Source organism: Leucoraja erinacea, chromosome 6 (genome assembly GCF_028641065.1).
Source record: "Leucoraja erinacea ecotype New England chromosome 6, Leri_hhj_1, whole genome shotgun sequence".
Taxonomy (NCBI): Eukaryota; Metazoa; Chordata; class Chondrichthyes; order Rajiformes; family Rajidae; genus Leucoraja; species Leucoraja erinaceus.
Genome location: NC_073382.1, coordinates 23,738,235 through 23,759,010, shown reverse-complemented (window position 1 = coordinate 23,759,010; position 20,776 = coordinate 23,738,235). Strand labels below are relative to the sequence as shown.

The 20,776-nt window shown below is 43.6% G+C and overlaps 1 protein-coding gene across 5 annotated transcripts in view; it reads left to right on the top strand.

Annotated features, from left to right (window-relative positions):
- The first annotated feature begins 8,349 nt into the window (after positions 1 to 8,349).
- klf12b (Kruppel-like factor 12b) overlaps positions 8,350 to 20,776 on the top strand; it is a 242,257-nt gene continuing 229,830 nt past the window's right edge. For 2 of the 5 annotated variants that reach the window (XM_055636724.1, XM_055636725.1), the window contains exon 1: positions 8,350 to 8,512. The gene's annotated coding sequence lies outside the window, so the exon portion shown is untranslated. Of the gene's footprint in view, positions 8,513 to 10,690; positions 10,703 to 20,776 lie in introns of those variants that run through there. The other 3 variants (XM_055636723.1, XM_055636721.1, XM_055636722.1) reach the window with 3 other exon arrangements.

The window sequence follows — 20,776 nt, the reverse complement described above, 5'->3', positions numbered from 1 at the left end:
AATCCTCAGCACCTGATGAGCAGAGGGGGACTCTGTGTAGGATGGCCAAAAATCACAGCCATACATGGTAGCCGTACGTGGTAGTGGTCAAAATTAGAGTTTTAATTATATAGAAAGCAAAGCAACTTTAATTGGGCAAGGCAACTTTAATTTGGCAAGGCAACTTTAATTAGGCAAGGTAACTTTAATTAGGCAATTACGTTTGAACTTATGTTCAAATGACAATAAACGATTCTGATTCTGATTTTGATTAATGCCAGTTATAATCTATAAAGAACAGGTTTCCAGCACTTTTTACCACAGCGTTGATTTTATATCTTCCATTGAAACATATGCAAATATGTGTGATGCAACTACAATGACCACTTCTGTATCATTGTGAGTAATGGCACAATCTAAGAAGATGCTGAAGGAAGCCAAACATTTTGTTCAGGGAAGATAGACACAGAGTGTTGAAGTAACTCAACGGGTCATGCAGCATCACTGAAGAAAAAAGAGTAGGCGAAGTTCCTGGTCGGAACCCTTGAAGAAGGGCTCCATCCCGAAATGTCACCTATTCTTTTTCTCCAGAGATGCTGCCTGACCCGCTGAGTTACTCCAGCATGTTTAAACTAGTTCTTCGTGGTTCCATATATTAATCTGTACACTGTACAAGATGATAAGGGGGTAAAACATATGCCCTAAGGGGGGAAACATTTAAATGTCACTTTCTCACAAAACCATAGAATGGTTAAAATATCCCTAAATTTGACAGAGACGTAACCATTAAACAACTGAAAATATATTGGCTATTAATCTGCCAGGGATCAATTGAGTCTGGCCGTTCCTGTCAAAACAGAATCTCAATTAGGTTTATGTTTATTATTGATACCTGTACCCTCGCCCTCACTTCGGTAAATCCGACCATACCGCGGTGCTGCTGAAGGGACTGGTTTCCAGAGGGCTAGTATGCTTCTTCCTGCCTACAGGCAGCAATAAAAGAGCGCACCCCCAGAAGTGAGGACAGTACAGAGCTGGTCAGGGGCAGAGAAACAACTCCAGGACTGTTTGCAGTCTGTAGACTGGGCAATGTTCAGGTACTCGGCAACAGACCTGAATGAATATGCCACAGTCGTTACAGACTTCATAAAGAAATGTGTAGAGGACTGCATCCCAACAAAAACCTTCCATGTGCTTCCCAATCAGACCCCTTGGATGAACTATGAGATCCGCACTCTTCTGAAGTCCAGACACCGGGCATTCATGTCTGAAGATACCGAGGACTACAAGAAGTCCAGATACAACCTTACTAAGTGTAGATTGGCTGTTAGCTAATCAGAATGCTTAGTAATTATAACTCCGCTTAATTATATGATTTACTAGACTAAGTGGGACCCGTTGGGTCCCAACATCACGCAGAATGGCTGGTCATCCAACGCAATATTCCACCTCTCCACCAATTCTAATATTGGTGGCCAGTTGGGGGGGCTTTCTGGAGCGCTAGCTTGGGTGTTGTGGGCTGAAGGGACTGGTTTCCAGAGGGCTAGTATGCAAATTGTGCGCCAAATGGAATCTTGGGCTGGCGTCTCAGTCAATCAAGCCTGTTGTGCTGGCAACTCACTCACTCACGGCTGGTGGGCTGGTAGTTGACTCACGGCTAATCCTTGAAATTCTATTTCAAGCAGGGTATAAGGCCACCAAATTCAAGTGCAGTTTTTTACCACTTCTAGCAGGGTGCAAGGCCACCAAATTCAAGTGCAGTTTCATACCATTTGAAGTAGGATGCAAAGCCACTAAAGACAGCGAGTCGTGACCTCTCCCTCCTCCATCTTGCAGAGACTGAGCCACACCCACATTTCTGGGTTTTATAACCCCTCCCCCCACCCCCCCACCCACTGGAAAAGGTGTGGCTTTCATGGCGTGATTGACAGGAGAGAGATTCTCAACATTTTTTTTAAACTAATAACACTTTTATTTTTCATTGATGGGAAGAATTCTCTGCATCTGCTCAGCGGAGGGGGGGACTGAGTAAGCTGGCCAAAAATCACAGCCGTAAGTGGTAGCGTTTTATCTAAAATCAATATACAGTGCAAACAGGAAGTAAGTGCATTTACAGCAGTGCCTTTCAACTTCAAGCCAATGCACCCAGGCCACCATTTGCAGTAAGTAGTGCGTTTCAACTTCATGCCACCATTTGCAGTAAGTGGTGCCTTTCAACTTCAAGCCAATGCACCCAAGCCGCCATTTGCAGTAAGTAATGCCTTTTAACTTCAAGCCAATGCATCCAAGCCACCATTTGCAGTAAGTAGTGCCTTTTAACTTCAAGCCATGGCATCCATCTTGAAGAGTGAGTGAGGCACACCACTTCCTGGTTTTATAGTCCCTCCCCCCCTGCCGCCAGCGGGGGCAGCAGAGAGAATGGGAAATTTGTAAAAACATTAATATCTCTGTCATTTTTAATCAACGGGAAAAATCCTTGGCACACATGCGGCGGAGGGGGGCTCAGAGCAAGGTGACAAAAAATAGGTAGTAGCGTTCTCTCGGAAATCGCAGCACAGATGGCCAAAACCGGTCAAGAACAGACTTTTAGTAATATATAGATAGTGTAAGATCTCGCCTGCTGTCTGGCGGAAGCTGCAGTAGACTGAACGTGTGATGTACTGCATATGTAATGATGAACTAGACAATAAAAATGTTTTGTCTTTAACCTGTGTGAGACTAAGGTATTTACAGTGAGGCCATCAACAAGGCCAAAAGGGACCTGCTCCAAGCTGGAGGATGAGACAGATGTCCAGCAGCTGTGGCAGGGCCTGAATGCAATCACCTCCTACAAGGCAAAATCAGGAGGCAGCACACATGTCAGCGAAACATCACTCCCTAAAGAGCTCAATGTATTTTACGCCCGCTTTGACATGGAGAATACTGATGTGCCTTCTTGAGCCCCCATTCGCTGTGATGGTATTTCGGTCACGGTCACAGAGATCGACGTCAGGTGAACGCTCGGAAAGCACCTGGACCTGATGGTATACCCGGTCATGTTCTAAAAACCTGTGCAGACCAACTGGCTGGAGTTTTTACGGACATTTTCAACCTCTCACTTCTGAGGTCTGAGGTTCCCACCTGCTTTAAAATGGCATCAATTATACCGGTGCCCAAGAAGAGCAAGGTGACGTGCCTCAATGACTATTGACGAGGGGCACTAACGTCGGTGGTGATGAAATGCTTTGAGAGGTTGATCATGGCGCAAATCAACTACTACCTCGACAAAAACCTGGACCCACTGCAGTTCGCTTACCGCCACAACAGATCAACGGTAGATGCGATCTCGCTGGCTCTCCACTCCACTCTGGACCACTTGGACAACAAAAACTCATATGTCAGGTGTTTATTTATCAACTATAGGTCGGCATTTAATACAATCATCCCCTCCAAGCTGGTTACCAAACTCTAGATCGAGGGGATCTATCGCAGTCACTGCCTCAGAAAGGCAGGCAGCATCATCATGGATCCACACCATCCTGGCCACTTACTCATCTCCCCGCTGCCTTCAGGTAGAAGGTACAAGAGCCTGAAATCTGCAACATCCAGGTTCAGGAATAACCACTTCCCCATAGCCATCAGGCTGTTATACTCAACTCAAACAAAACTCTGAACGTTAATAGCGCATTGCACATTATCTGATTATTTATGTGTGTATATATATATTCAACAGTATATGGTCACACTGATCTGTTCTGTATTTATTTATGTCTGCTATATTCTGTTGTGCTGAAGCAAAGCAAGAATTTCATTGTCCTATCTGTAGTGATGTACAATACTTACCTTCAGCAGCGCTGCAGTTCTGCCACTGGCCGTGTGGTCGACTGTGGCGCCTTTGAAGGGGGGTGGAATTAAAATGCCGTTTTCTCCTGCTTATCGGAGGCGGCTTTTCTCGGGCTGCTAAACCGCTGAAGAACAATCGTTCGGACTTCCGTTCCCGCTTTGTTTATTTATTTAATCGCCAGACAATTCAATAATTACATTAAAATAAAAAGTGACTTCTAATGCCCTCAATGCCTACAACGGGCCTACAATGTGACGGATCGCATGAAGGGCACAAAACATAACGTAAGTCGTGTATTTCACATATAAACTTGTTTCTTGAGATGGCTTTAACCTAATTTTCATTCGCGAAAATGTGATTTGGACCCCATACGAGCCGGCAGTGTTTTTCCTGCTGATATGGGGTTCAAATTCACCGCAAATGCAACGTTCCAATCGATCACGTTCCAGAAAAACCCACTCGCAAGATGATTTAAATGCTCTTTTTTTTGGACAATCATGTCATAAGGGCATCTAAATCGTTTATATTTTGTGTTATTGTATACCCATAGTCAATATTTTTAGACTAAATATCAGTTTTAGTCCCATGTATTGTGCAAAAAAAAAAATGTTTTTTAATTATATTGAGTGGATGTTTCTAGATTAATTTATGGGAATTAAACGTTAAATTCCTTCCATCTGGGATATAAATTCATGACAGTGAGATTTAAAAAATCATGTTATATTGTGAATTCTTGTGTGAACGGGATTAGTTTGTTATTTGGATACAGGCTATTTAAAATAAATATCATTTTCTTAAGAAATGGAATCTACAGGACATTGTTAATGGGAAAGTAGTGGGCAGAAAGGCATTTCATGTGTGGTTTGTAGAGCAAAAACTTGTAGCTTACAATGCCAAAATGGAAAAGTTGAGGAAAAACAAGGTGTACAGAGTTGCTTATTGGTTACAATCTGAGGAGTATGATGATGCTACTGATTATGATATGCCAATGTACCAGCTAGCAACTGATCTTCTCCATAAAGACTTGGTCTATTGCTATAAATTGTAATTTATTTACCTATCTGTTATGGATTTACAGCATATAAGACAATAATATTAAAGTTCTGATCTTGAGAATATCACATTTTTGAATTTTCAAGGCAGACTGCTTGTTTATTACTATTTCCGTCACAACGGTCAATTTTGCAATTAACTACAATTAGGTAATTAACTAATTATATGCTTTAATTTCAGGTCATCCAAGTAAGATGCTTTATATTTGTTTCAGCATTTTTCAATCTATAATAACTGAAAATTTCATTCAGTTCTCTTGATTTTTAAGAAAGGTATGGGCTTCTGACTGTCCTCGATCACAGCTTTTGTGTTAAGTCAATGGAAAAGCAATAGGGAACAAGATGCCAATTTCCGAGTATGAAAATGGCCATAACCTTTTTAATACTGAAGATATGAAAGCGAATTAGGTGTCAAATTAAACTTCTTTTAATGCTTTATCTGATGGGATAAATTGCAGACATGATTTTTAAAATCTCAAAATTTTGTGACATTGCTACTATCTGGGACACATGACAATAAAGTCTCTTGAATCTCATGAATCTTGAATCTTGAAGTGCTGTGACAAGCTTTGTTTTGCATGATATTCACTAAGATCAGATAATACTGTACATAAATGCAACTCAAGTACAATAGGTAGAGCATAGATAATAATATACATAAATACAATTAGGTCAAACTTAAAATATAGACACAATAAGCTGGAGTAACTCAGCGGGCCAGGAAGCATCTCTGGAGAAAATGAATCGGTGACGTTTCAGGTTGATACCCTACTTCAGACTTAAGTCAAACTCAAGTACAATAAGTAGAACATGGATAATATTGTACATAAATATAATTAAGTCAAATTCAAGTACAATAGGTAGAGCAAAGAACATTTTTTTCTGATGCCCCCACTACAAATGGCTCATCGCAGACAGTCGTGCCAGCCTCGATTTATGTGCACTGCAGGGCTACAAAGGAGACAACATGTATAATTACCTTCCAACATCTAAGAACCTTGACAGTTCCAATGTCCACTGGCCATTGTGTCAAAGTACATAACCTTTTGTGAATCTTATCGTGCTTAATTCAGCTAAATGCCTGGAAACCTCAAACCACATTTACAATTACAAACGAGTTACTTAAATTATTGTGTGTGCCAACAAATATTGTTATCTCAATAGAGAACTAAATAATAGACAAATGTAGTGAGCTTCCTGCCTGGTGCCGGTTAAGCAGATTAAAATACCAACAGTGCGCAATGCATGGAAATATTGACAGTTCTAAAGCCACTGAACGATGTGTGTTGACAAGTGCAAGAGAAACCTGCTTTGGTTCCACTGCACTTGCGCTGCCTTTGATCGACGCGTCCAGCAATACACATTTTGAATTTTTATAATAAGGTTTTTGCCATGGATGAAAGCTGCAGTTTTGTGCATTGCAGCCGCACGAACATCGCTTCCACACTCTAGTTGAGGTGAAGATCTGCACCACCCACTCCGCTGACATCATCACCCTTCCCCACCCCCCACCGATGTGCTGTGAGAATTTCCTAACCTCAATTTGCCACTTCCAGTTCTTGTTGGTGCCACTTTAGTCAGCCTGAGACCGAGCGCAGTTTGATGAGCTTGTCGCTTCACAGGGCAGGGGAGGAGGAGGAAATATGTCAGAGCTGTGATGCGGGGGCCTGTCCCTTCCCCTCCTTTGCAGCAGCAAGTCAGAAAACGACACTAATCCCTGGCAACCTTCCATTTCCCCAGCCAACTCCTGTTTTTTTCCCTCACCTCCTTTTTTTTTGAAAGGATTTCACATATGCTCAGGATTAATTCCTGACCTCCCAAACAACCTTGTGCAGGAAGGAACTGCATATACTTTTTTTTTCTTATATAGAAAATAGACACAAAGTGCTGGAGCAACTCAGCGGGTCAGGCAGCATCTCCGGAGAAAAGGAACCAGGCGATGTTTCGGGTCCGGAACCCTTCTTCAGTCTGATGAAGGGTTCCGACCCGAAATGTCACCTGTGCCTTTTCTCCAGAGATGCTGACTGACCTGCCGAGTTACTCCAGCACTTCGCGTCTGTCTCCCAAGGCCTTTTACACTTAAAATAAAAGCTGCACTCCGGAGCTGCAACACCATCTTCTGCACCCTGTTTCTATTTTAATTTAGTTTGGTTTAGTTTATTTTCATGTGTATCGAGGAACAGTGAATAGCTTTTTTTTTGTCGCATGCCCTCCAGTCAGCGGAAAGACTGTACATGATAATAATCAAGGTGCCCACAGTGTACAGATAAAGGGAATAATGTTTAGTGCAAGATAAACGCCAGAAAAATCAAATTAAAGACAATCTGAGGGTCTCCAATGCGGTAGGTGGTAGCTCAGGACCGCTCGATAGTTGGTGATGGTTCAGTTGCCAGATAACAGCTGGGAAGAAGCTGGCACTGGATCTGGCGGTGTGCGTTTTCACACTTTCACACTTCACACTCTTGCCTGAGGGGAGAGGGGCGAAGAGGGAGTGTTTGGAGTGATACGATGAGTACGGTTGTCCTCGTGTATGGCATGATTTGAGTGGATAGCATGCACAACTGTATCTCAGTGCACATGAAATAATAAACCAATACCAACAGCAACATCTAAGCAGCCCCACCCTCTTCTTCAGGAAAGGGTTAATATCTTTCAATATGCACAGAACTTTTGGACAGCCTCTTTTTAATGTGTTTTTGCATGAATTATTATAGCTTTCGCTTCTTCAATTGGAACAACGTTGTAAAGGTGTCGTGAAAGTGTGCTCTGCTTATTTTACCTTTTAATATTAAACAGTGTCATGTGGGTATACACTGTCTAACGTAATGCAACTCAGAGAAATAATGTTGTAAGTATATAAGCAGGTATATTTGAAACGCAGCCAGGATAACAGGACGGGATACGGTCTTTTTAGATCCCCAGCCACCTATTTTAACCTCATTCTAAATACTTACACATGGCTCTGCTAAAGAGGGAGTTCGCAGACTGTGAAGGGTATTTTTGACTTTGAGCTGCGGCCACATAGGTTTGTGGGAGGCTCTTTGCAAAAGAGGAGGCGAAAGGTGGTCATGGAAAAAAGCACAGAGATCTCGCTAAAAAAAACTAAATATGTCCTGTAACCAATGTCACTTTTGAAGCATTTGATGTTAAAATAGTAAATGCATTGTCAGCTGTTCAAATATTGGGATAGAAATTTGTGTTTTTTTTACAGATAGTAATGAATTGTATCCTTTTCTTTTTGTACGTGCATCTATATGCGTGTGTAATATGTACAAACGTGTCGTCTCTGAGTTTGTTCTGCCTGGTTTTAATGCGTATGTCTGCGTGGAGATATAAATAAAAATAGCAGGGAGCTCCTTCAGGAAGCCCACGGTCCCTTAATGTTGTACACTGATTGGGTTACTCGGAAACCTCCTACAATGGGGCCCCTGTGTAATTCGATGCATGCTAGTTAGGCTTAGGGTATATTGTCCTCTGTTGTTTATGAAGCCTCCACCCACTCTCCCACCCCACATTAACCGGATCATGTGACTCCGGTAAGTCATTTGCAAGTACAACAGTCTTCTGTGCGCCCCCATTCATTTCCTGCAGGCAGCAGCTGAGAGAGAAGAGACTGTATAAGGGAAGGAAATATTTCTCCTCTGCAACCTTTTACCAGGTCAGCGCTTTATCATTATTCTTTCTTCCCATTCTTTGTGTTGGACTGGTTCACAACAGAATGGCAGTGGCAAATGTGAGAGCAATGGTTAGCTCGAATTTGACTTGTATTTTGGTTTGTTTTCCTCGCAGTTCTTTGCAGCGGGCGTTTAGAAATCTCAATGGCTTGAATGCATTTTGGTTTGCTGGGCTGTAGCGTGGAATCAGGAGGGGTGCAAATGTGGGAGTGGCAGTGAGAGAGAGAGAGAGGGAGGCGAGATAAACTCAGTGTTACATATCGTAATCAGCAGCAAAGATGTGCGTCTGTCAATTGATAAGCAGTGTTTCTGGTCGAAGCAGAGCTGGGAAGCTGAAGAGGTGCTGTGTTGGATTTTGGGGTATTGCCTGGAACTGACAGTAGACACTTTCAGAGACTGGTGGACAGAGGGAAGCTTGTTCGGTCCGAGGAATCACCGCTTCACAGCCTAGGAATGCTGAAACCAAAATAGGAGTACTGTACTCCGGTGGCATCAAACTGTGTTCTAGTTACGTTGCCATGTGAGCAGAAACTCTCTGGTTTTCATATTCACTGCTATAACCTTGCCCTGCCGAACACCGCCCTTTGCTCACGCATGCCTCTGTAAGCTGGGGGTTTTAAAGCAACACACGGTGCAAAGCCTGACCTTCTCACCTTCTGACCACTACCTTGCTAATGTATAGTTGGCCGCAGCAAAGCTATACAGAAGGGGGAGTGGTTGTACGTCCACATCATCACACACTCCTCTCACCTCCTGAACGTACAAGGCAGAGGTTTAGAGCATAGAATGCAAACACATACTGGTGCTACCAATCGCCTTTTTATTTCGATATTTGATGTGGACACGGGCATTTTTGTCAATACAGGAATGCAGAAAGATACGTAATTCGCGGCTTTTATAAAGGGAGGCAGCAATACATATCTGTTTGTGAGCGTAAGATGATGTGGTATGGTTGTTGATCTGCCTTGCAGGAGGGGAGGAGAGTCCGTGCACACTTGATTACAACAGCACATTGCTTGTAGAGTATTTGTATGATACAATTTAGTCTTAAAATATGTGAAACGATTTCCAGATACTATCACCTGTCTGAAGTTTCATCTGTCGGCTGCGGTCTAATGTGTTTTTAAAGATAAGATTTCAGAGTATGGTGGGAGATTACCTGAGCTGGTCGATCGCTATCTCATATAATTACTGACCAAAAGTAGTTCCAGTTAGTGTCTACATTTTATAACATTGAAATCATGTGACAGCTCTTCGGAATGAAAAACAAAGGTCCACATTAAAACATACTGCACGCAATAGCTTGTTTTTGCTACAGTGATCTTGCTTTGTTTGAGGATTTTGAAACCAGCTTGGCCAGAAAACTTAACAGTTGCTTTACAGATGGAAATTGCCATCTTGGGGGAGGGGAAGGCAAATGTCAGGTCAAATGTCAAACACACCCAGAGTTGACTAGTTAAGTTGAACTGGGGTTGGGTTTGGAACCCATGTGAAATAACAGACTCCTTTGTTTCACGAGGAATCCAGAGCTCAGGCAGGAAGCTGCAGTGTTAGATTTCCAGATAGCAGTTACGAATTTTTGACTCGAAACCTTGACTGATTTTTCCACAATTACTAATTCCTGCGATAAGCTTCCCTTCCCTTCCCTTCCTTGGCTGCAGATTTTTGCAGACCGAGGACGAACAGGCAAAGGAATAAGCATCTTGTGCTTACTCTGAAATAATATTTAGCGAGGAAATTGATGAAGATACAATTCTGCCCACATTTTGGTGGGAAGGTTGGAGGTTTTGTTCCTGGCAGAAGAGAATATCAGCAAAGTTCTTTATTTGGATGCAAATGTCAACATGACTCAAGAGTGGGGGAGTTTCCTGCTCAACTCACATTAAAGAGGTGTCGACGTTAATGGGTTGGGTCTGGGTGGATACACCACCAAACAGGATTAGTTTGGGTGGAGTCGTGCTTAAAAGTCCAAACTCATTTCTGCCACCCAGATTATTTTTTGTTTACTGGTGTGGATATTTAGAAGACCTTTTAATAAAATAAACACTTTTTTAAATTGCTGTCAAGCCAAGTCCATTCCTTTAGCATTTCTTGTTCCACATAGCTCCGTTGATTAACTCATTACAAGCAACGAGACGTTGTGTTTTCCTAATGGAAATAACACCTTTTACCAGGTGAAATAGGCTGTTTTGTTTCCCTTATCCTTCCCAGAATGGCACAGATGGTTGTGGGGGCCAAGCATTGGATATTTTTAAAGAGGAGATTGACAATTAGTGTGTGGGGAGGAACTGCAGATACTGGTTTACACTGAAGATAGACACTATATGCTGGAGTAAGTCAGCGGGTCAGGCAGTATCTCTGGAGAAAAGGAATAGGTGACACTTCGAGTTGAGACCCTTCTTCAGACTGAGAGTCGGGGGAAAGGGAAACTAGAGGTATGAGAAGGTACAGGACAATTCGGCACCAGTTCTTGATTAGTAAGGGTGTCAAAGGTTACGGGGAGAGACAATAGACAAATGGTGCAGGAGTAGGCCATTCGGCCCTTTGAGCCAGCACCGCCATTCAATGTGATCAAGGCTGATCGTCCCCAAATCAGTACCCCGTTCCTGCCTTCTCCCCATATCCCCTGACTCCGCTATCTTTAAGAGCCCTATCTAGCTCTATCTTGAAAGTACCCAGAGAACTGGCCTCCACCACCCTCTGAGGCAGAGAATTCTACAGACAGAGGGCAGGTTGAGAGGGAAAGATAGATCATCCAAAGATAGACACAAAGTGCTGGAATGTTCATCTTTGGTATAAATCAGCATTTGCAGTTGTTTGTTTCTCCAATAGATCAGGCGTGTTTGAATGATGGAGTAGACTTGATGGGCCGAATGGCCTAATTCTGCTCCTATGACTTATGAGCCATTATACCTTGTACCTAATGTGTAGGAAAGACTGCTGATGCTGGTTTACACCGAAGATAGGTGGAGTAACTCTGCGGGCCAGGCAGCATCTCTGGAGAAAAGGAATAGGTGATGTTTCGGGTCGAAATCCTTCTTCAGATTGAAGAAGAAACATCACCTATTCCTTTTCTCCAGAGATGCTGCCTGGCCCGCTGAGTTACTCCAGCATTTTATGTCTATACCTTTGTAGCTATTTGGATATAGGCCTAGCACTCAATCATTTGGACTTTATAATAACGGATACTGTGTTTGGTCACTTGCTGCACTTTTTCCATCAATTATTATGTTCATAGTTGCCTTTTGAGTAACTCTACTATTGGGTAGCATAGAGTTCAACAATTCGACTAGTTTGAGCTGATTTGTATTAATGTCATCCATCCCACCCCACATCCAGGGAGCCTAGTGTGTAAATTCTGTCTGTCCATTGTATTCCATCCAGTAACCCCACCAAGAACTGGCATAAGACTTGCATATAATTAAGAGGGCTATGTATAATGCTTGAACAGAAATTATCCTTGAGATGCAAGCTTTTAATTAAAATTGTAACCTTTACTTCACCACCGTACGAAGATTTCACTCATGTCCAAAAATAATATGCAATTAGGTTGCGAGCTGCATGAATGAAAATTGATTTTATTTTCCCAAAGTGGGAAATGATTGCAATGGAAATTGGACCAGGCACTTCTGACCACACACAGATACATCATGCTTGCGCAGATAGTGTTTACTGCATTAAACTATGTGCATTTTTTGTTTTGGTTTAATTTAGAGATACAGTGCGGAAACTGGCTCTTCGGGCCCACTGAGTCCACACCGACCAGTGACCCCCGCACATTAACACTATCCCACACACACACTAGGGACAATTTACAATTACACCAAGCAGATTAACCTACATACTTGTACGTCTTTGGAGTGTGGGAGGAAATAGAAGTTCTCTGAGAAAACCCACGTGGTCACGGGGAGGATTATCAAACTCCATACAGACATCACCCGTAGTCTGAATCACACCTGGGTCTCTTCTCTACAAATGCTGTGAGGCTGCTACTCTACCGCTGCGCCACCATGCCGCCCTAATGCTAAAGCACTAGTTCAAGTTCAAGTGTCCCTGATGTGACAATGAAATTCTTGCTTTGCTTCAACACAACAAAACATAGTAGGCATTGACTACAAAACAGATCAATGTGTCCCTAAACCATTATATACACACATGAATAAATAAACTGATAAAGTGCATATAACAGATAATGGGTTATTAATGTTCAGAGTTTTGTCCGAGCCAGGTTTAAAAGCCTGATGGCTTAGGGGAAGCAGCTATTCCTGAACCTGGTTGTTGCAGTCTTCAGGCTCCTGTACCATCTACCTGAAGGTAGCAGGGAGATGAGTGTGTGGCCAGGTGTGTGTAGGTCTTTGATGATACTGCCAGCCTATTTAAGGCAGCGCCTGCGATAAATTCCCTCGATGGAAGGAAGGTCAGAGCTGATGATGGACTGGGCAGTGTTTAGGCAAGGCAAGGCAAGGCAACTTTATTTATATAGCACATTTCATACACGAGGCAGACTCAAAGTGCTTCACATAAAAACATGTCATACAATAAAATGAAATAATAAAATAGAACTAAAAGAAAAGTTTGCTACTTTTTGTAGTCTTTTCCTCTCCAGGGTGCTCAAGTTGCCGAACCAAGCTGTGATGCAAGGGGTCAGCATGCTCTCTACTGTGCACCTGTAGAAGTTAGAGAGAGTCCTCCTTGACAAACCGACTCTCCGTAATCTTCTCAGGAAGTAGAGGCGCTGATGTGCTTTCTTGATAATTGCATCAGTGTTCTCGGACCAGGAAAGATCTTCAGAGATGTGCACGCCCAGGAATTTGAAGTTCTTGACCCTTTCAACCATCATGATATAAACGGGACTGTGGGTCCCCATCCAACTCCTTCCAAAGTCCACAATCAGTTCCTTGGTTTTGCTGGTGTTGAGGGCCAAGTTATTGTGCTGGCACCATATGGACAGTTGCTCAATCTCTCTTCTATACACTAGAGGGTATACAATAGAGGGTATTGTCAATGTTAAGTTACAGAAGAAGGTAGAGAAATTATAAAGGGTTTCAACAAATGCTGCACAGCAAATTCTTCAAAGGTTGGCCGAGCTCAAGTGAAAATTGATGTCTATATGAGGTCCTAAATTGGTGCAGGAATAATGGAAATACTGGTGCTATCTTTCAATTCAATGATTCAATTCAATGATACTTTATTGTCATGTGTACCTAGGTACAGTGAAATGCTTGGTTTTGCATTTCACTGGTCAAATCATATAGCAGACCTCACCTAGGCGGCAGTACACAAGTGTCATCACGTTTCTGGCACCGACAAAGTTGCAAAAATTCAGCGAACTGTCCTATCTTCTGCCTGCCAATCCCCTTTGGAACCCATGGAATTAGAAGACCAGTGGCAGTTAAGTCCACAGAATTGACCAAGGTAATGAAAACCGAGAATAACAGTGAATGGTTACTTTTTATTCTCCACACTGGATGGATGTGCAGAGTGACATTCCCCAGTGATCAGTGTTAGAAGCACTGATACTTTTGAAGCGGGGAATTGAGTCAAGGGAGCACAGTTTCAACATCTACAGATGGCGCAGAACTGTGGCTGCTTCATTCCTGGCTGAATTCCATCATGGGATGGAAGAATTCCTGATTTATTGAGAAACCAGGAATGCCCAGAGGCAGTCCCCGAACAAAGCAGAGGTGCCAAGGATTATTTGCAGCAAATACTGGCAGGAAGAAGAACATCAGTGGATTCAGCAATAGTGATCTCCCAGTGAGATCTCTGGGGGCTGCTTTTACAATGCAAAGTATGCTTCAGCAGCTTTGTTTGCTGTTGTGAGGAACTAAACCCAAACACAGTTGTGTACACACGAGACTAACTTGTTGACTGCCCTGAGGAATTTCCTTTTTATTCCTGATATTATTCCTTCCTCTGCAGCAGGGTCCATACTATGGTAGCAGTTCCACATGTGTACCAGTCACCCTCAATTAGACAATCACAAAGTGAAACAGTAGAAACAGGCCTTTCGGCCCACCAAGTCAATGCTGGCCATCAAGCACCTACTAACAATAATGCTACAAACTCAGCAGGTCAGGCAGCATTCCTGGAGAACATGGTTAGGTTCCATTTTGGGTCAGGCTCTTCTTCAGACTGAGCCCCAAAAAACAATATGTTGCCAGTTTGAAGAAGGGCCCTAACCTGAAATGTCACCATTTTGTGTTTTCCTGCAATACTGTCGGACCTGCTGAGTTACTCCAGCACATTGTGGCTTTTTCTTGGTAAACTAGCATCTGCAGTTCCTTGTTTCAACAATAATCTTACACTGACCACATTTTTATTTTCCCCACTTTCTCATTAATTACATCCTCCAGGTTTTACCACTCGCCTACACAGCAGGACTCAGTTTACAGTGGCCGATTAAACTACCAACCCACATGTCCTTCGGATGTGGGGGGGGGGGATAACATGACTGGGTGACACAGTGAGCGCAGCAGGACTGAGCCCGCTGCCCTACAATGTCTATGCCAGGACCCTCAGCTAACAGATCCTGACATATCCAGTGCTGTCTGTATGGAGTTTGTCCATTTCCCTGTGAACCCTATGTGTCGCCACAAAATGCTCCGGATTCCGCCCTGGGTCCAAAGACCTACAGTTTTGTAACTTAATTGGCTTTGGTAAAATTGTAAATTGTCACTAGTGTGTGGGATAGTGCTAGCATGCTGGTATCGCTGGTCGGCCTGGACTCAGTGGAGTGAAGGGGGCCTGTTTTTCTGCGCAGTATCTTGAAGTATAAGCCAGCAGACAAAATTTTTCTCCCACACTGTCATGGACCAGCCATGGAAATTGATGACCCCACCTTTGCAAATCTCTTGCTGATGGGGGCTGAGCCCGCTGAGATCTCTGACCACATTCCATGTCTATGCCATGGACCTGCGCAGCTAACAAATCATTTCATCATCCAGGACTGCAAAGGACAATGGAGGAGCACGATTAATCTAACCGTAGATCGCCAAAAAGTGCTGGAGTAACTCAGCGAGTCAGGCGGCATCTCTGGAGAAAAGGAATAGGTGACGCTTTGGGTCGAGACACTTCTTCAGTCCATTCCTTTTCTCCAGAGATGCTGCCTGACCCACTGAGTTACTCCAGCACTTTGTATCTATCTTTGGTGTAAACCAGCATCTGCAGTTCCTTCCTGACTTTTCTAAGCTGCATTTGGGGAAGGGGTTAACATGGTGAATCAGATGTGTTATGAACTGGGGCTGGAGCCCAGATTACTTTTCTTTTTAGAATGTAGAAACAAGGAACAGCAGATGTTAATTTATTCCAAATCCTGATCTGCTGAGTGACTCCAGCATTTTGTGTCTATCTTTACTTCACTTTTTTTTATTAGCCCAAGCATACAAAGAAAAATTGTAACACCACTCTTGAATTGCTCATGTCTGCTAAACAAAAGCAGGGGAGGATTCCTTCCACTTTACATGGTGTAATATCATACCATGCGATCAAATTTCCACCCAAGACATTTGGGGCAACTTTAAAAGATGGCTGCATATGGAGTCGATGAAACAGCCAGCCTGTGTGATCTATTCCCAGTCAATTAAACTTGGCGAACATTACCCGTCCTTGTTCTCCAGAGATGCTGCCTGGCCTGCTGAGTTACTCCAGCATTTTACATAGAAACATAGAAAATAGGTGAAGGAGTAGGCCATTCGGCCCTTCGAGCCTGCACTGCCATTCAATATGATCATGGCTGATCATCCAACTCGGTATCCTGTACCTGCCTTCTCTCCATACCCCCTGATCCCTTTAGCCACAAGGGCCACATCTAACTCCCTCTTAAATATTGCCAATGAACTGGCCTCAACTACCTTCTGTGGCAGAGAATTCCAGAGATTCACCACTCTCTGTGTGAAAAATGATTTTCTCATCTCGGTCCTAAAAGACTTCCCTCTTGTCCTTAATCTGTGACCCCTAGTTCTGGACTTCCCCAACATTGGGAACAATATTCCTTTTCTCCAGGGATGGTGCCTGGCTCGCTGAGTTACTCCAGCATTTTGTGTCTATCTTTGGCATCCGTACTTGCACCTGTAATTATGATTGATTACTTTGCACAGAGTTTACACGTCGCTGTTTATTCTTGCAATTTTCTGGATTTAAAACCCTGCTTAACTGAACGAAGTTGACATGGTTAGTTTCTTTGCTCTTTTATATAAAGTGGTTTTTTTTTTGAGTAAATTAAACTTGTTTGCTGTTCAGTTGATTCTTTGGCATCAGTCACTCGCCTCACTCTATCTCCAGTGTTGGCAACAAATGCCCTGTTAATGGATGATTGCGAAGTCACTTTTAATGTTAGGATGATGGCAAAATGTAGCGAGATGTATGCTTACGTTCAGAACTATTTGCATTGCCTATGGTGGATCTATAACCTTTTTGTTTCACTAGAAGGGGAAAGAAAAAATCACATTCATGGAACTCAGATTGGATGAATAAGTTGGTAGAGAACGGCTATGTAAGCTGAAAAGCTTGGGGAACCTGATTACCGTGCAGGGGAGTGTTTAAGAGGGAACTGCAGATGCTGGAAAATCGAAGGTAGACAAAAATGCTGGAGAAACTCACCGGGTGAGGCAGCATCTATGGAGCGAAGGGAATAGGCAATGTTTCGGGTCGAGACCCTTCTTCAGACCCAGAATACAAAACCATGTATTGTCTGAAGAAGGGTCTCGACCAGAAAAGTTGCCTATTTCCTTCGCTCCATAGATGCTGCCTCATCCGCTGAGTTTCTCCAGCATTTCTGTCTACCGTGTAGGGGAGAATAAGCCATTTGGTTGACAAATTGACTGGTCAGGATATGGAGGTGTATGAAAGGGGATTTGGCGACACGCATATAGTGAGTGAAGATTTTTCTTTTTCACAGGCGGTTTGTTAGGATCATAGATGGCTTGCTGCCAGTCCAGCTCTCTAGGTTCTGAGGTGACTGATGCCTCATGTGGTGAATATGGACGGCTTGTAGAGCACCTTGCAGGTATTCGGTGAACAAACATCATGGTAATATAGGAATTCACAATACAGATTTTGTGCCTGCCAAACATGCATTCTTTGTTTATTTAATGCATACATACATATCATTGGAGCTTACTCATTTGCTGTTCGGAATTGTTTCATCCCCTTATGTTTGGATATGGGACAGTCTTCAGCAGCCTGTAATATTTACTGCACTTGGCCCCCTATCAAAAAGGCCGAACACAAATTATTTGACTCGGTGTAGTCCAAAATCCATTCCAAATCTGTTCACTGAAGTCGCAGCAAAACAGATCCATTCTAGCAATTGCAAGGAATTTGTTCTTCACTTCCATTAGTTCCCAGACCTTATTCCAATGGGTGCAGGAGATATGCCAGGGTTACACCACTACCAGAGAGCGATGCTGAACTATCTACCTCTTTTGTGACCATCGGACTATCCTTGATCGAACTTGCTGGCTTTACCTTGCACTAAACGTTATTCCTTTATCATGCATCTATAAACTGTAAATGTATCGATTGTAACCATATATTTTCTTTCTGCTGATCGGTTAGCACACTACAAAAAGCTTTTCACTGTATGTCAGTGCACATGACAATAAACTAAACTGAACTGACCTGAAACTGAACAGGGAGTCAGCCTGAAAGAGGGCTCTCTATTGGGAAGTGGCGAGGCCAAGTGCAGTGTGGATGTTCTTCATATTTTTGCAGGCCACTAATAGCTGCTATGTTGAAATGAGCTGAAAATATGGGCTCAATGGATGGCACAGTGGTAGAGTTGCTGTCTTGCAGCATCAGAGACCTGCGTTCGATCCTGACTATAGGTGCTGTCTGTATGAAGTTTGCAGGTTCTCCTTGTGACCACGTGGGTTTTCTCTGTGTGGTTTTCTCCCACATTCCAGACGTGAGGTTTGTTGGTTAATTGGCTTCTGTAAATTGTCACTAGTGTAGGATAGAACTAGTGTAGGGGTGATTATTGGTCAGCATAGGCTGAAGGGCCTGTTTCCACGCTGTACCTCTAAACTAAACTAAACTAAAATAGGAGGTAGACAAAAAGCTGGAGAAACTCAGCGGGTGAGGCAGCATCTATGGAGCAAAGGAATAGGCAATGATTCGGGTTGTGACCCTTCTTCCTCTATGGAGCGAAGGAATAGGCGATGTTTTGGGTAGAGACACTTTCTTGGTGATGGTGTTAATGGTGGGTTGATTTTTGCAGGGCAGGAATCAACCCTCCCATTTAGGGTGGGAAGTGTGAGTGAGGTTGTGGCTTTTGGGGTGACATGGGAGTAGTTCACAATCAGTTAAGTGGCTACAAATGATCAGATTGTGGGTGGGTACTCTCTAGGTCAGGATGTTTATCACGGGACAATTTGCCAATCAAATTGTGTTGCCTAGAAATTTTCTCGGGGCTCTTCCTCTCCCGATTCCTACTTGGTGAACTGATGGTGTGGTTTGATAAGAAGGATATGAGATAAATTGTGCATTTATGTCAGTGAGGAGTGAAGATATGGCGGGCCAATAATGGCAGTTCCCTGGGTATGCAAATGTCCAGTGTGCAATGTGAGAATGACCCAAGGATAAATTTTGAGTGGTGGAGTCCAGTCCAATTCCTGGCATGGTTCAATTTGACAGGGACATAGTCATAGTTGCATATCATGTTTTTAGGTGTGTGTGTGTGATAGTGAAGGAACCTGTTTGCATTTCCAAGACCTGTTCAGAGGCACAGATTGACATTCAAATATTTTGTGTCATAGGGAATGCAGTATACAAACCGGCCCACCGAGTCCGTGCCGACCATCAACAACCCTATTGCACTGATCCTACGTTAATCCAATTTTCATTTTCTCCGCATTTCTCCACATTATTATTTACACATTATCAGCCCGGTCACTCCCTCTTGTCCCCTCTCTCATCAGGCAAGAGGTACAGAAGTGTGAAAACGTAAACCTCCAGATTCAGGGGCAGTTTCTTCCCACCTGTTATCTGAACCATCCTATCACCCATTAGAGAGCGATCTTGAGCTACCAACTACCTCATTGGAGACCCTCGGTCTATCTTAACTGGACTTTACTGGACTTTATCTTGTACGAAGCGTTATTCCCTTTTTCCTGTATCTATGCATTGTGGATTGCTCGATTGTAATTATGTATAGTCTTGCCACTGACTGGGTAGCATGCAACAAGAAGCTTTTTCACTGTACCTCGGAACATGTGACAATAAACTAAACTGAACTTCTCCTACATCCTACCACTCAGCTACACATGAGGGGTAATATGGTGGCCAATTAACCTACCACCCTGAAGATAGACATGAAGCATTTGGAGTAACTCAGCGGGTCAGTATCTCTGGAGAAAAAGGATGGGTGTCGTTTTAGGTTGGAATCCTTCTTCAGACTGAAAGTGAACGGAGGTAGGGAGGAACTGGAGATATGAAAAGGCCAGGACAAATCGGGGCCGACAACAGTTGAACCAGGAAGGGTGGACCCCATAATGCGAACAAATCTGCTCTGGCAACTTTCAATCTGAAGAAGGGTCCCGACCCAAAACGTCACCCATCCTTTTTCTCCAGAGATGTTGACTGACCCGCTGAGTTACTCCAATACATTGTGTCCATCTTTGACATAAAGCAGCATCTGCAGTTACTTTCCACACAATCTACCACCCTGTGTGTCTTTGGGAGAGGAAACTGGAATTTCCACATGAAACCCATGTGATCACAGGGAGAATGTGCAAACTCCAAACGCTGATAGCACTGAATGTTATTGATTGTACTTCCAGTGACGCTGGTGCCAGCAGCCTCCACCTACAGCCCGGTATCTTTTTGTTTTTTTGTTTATTTAGTTATGTAAAAGTGTGTTTTTTTTGTGTTTTTTTGGTGTTTTTATGTGGGGGAAGAGGGCACGGTGCGGGGGATACTGTCCTTCAGCCGCTTCAGCGGCGGGACTATTATTCGAGCGCTGGAACACCCTCCCCCCCCCCCCCCCCCCACGCGGCCTACCTACCTGGATTGCCGCGGGCTTTCCGCCGTCTCGACCAGAGCTCCGCAGTGCGGGACTGCGCTGCACCATCGCATGATGGAGCTACCGGGGGTTGCGTCTGAGAGCCCGAGTGCGGAGCTCTGCAACCGACATCCTGGCTGCGGTTTGCTGAATCCCAATGCGGGCGCGCTGATGGACAGCGCGGGGTCCTGTGACTCTGCCCGGCTCGGCCTGCGGACTCAGGAGCTGCAGACTCTGGCAGCGGGAG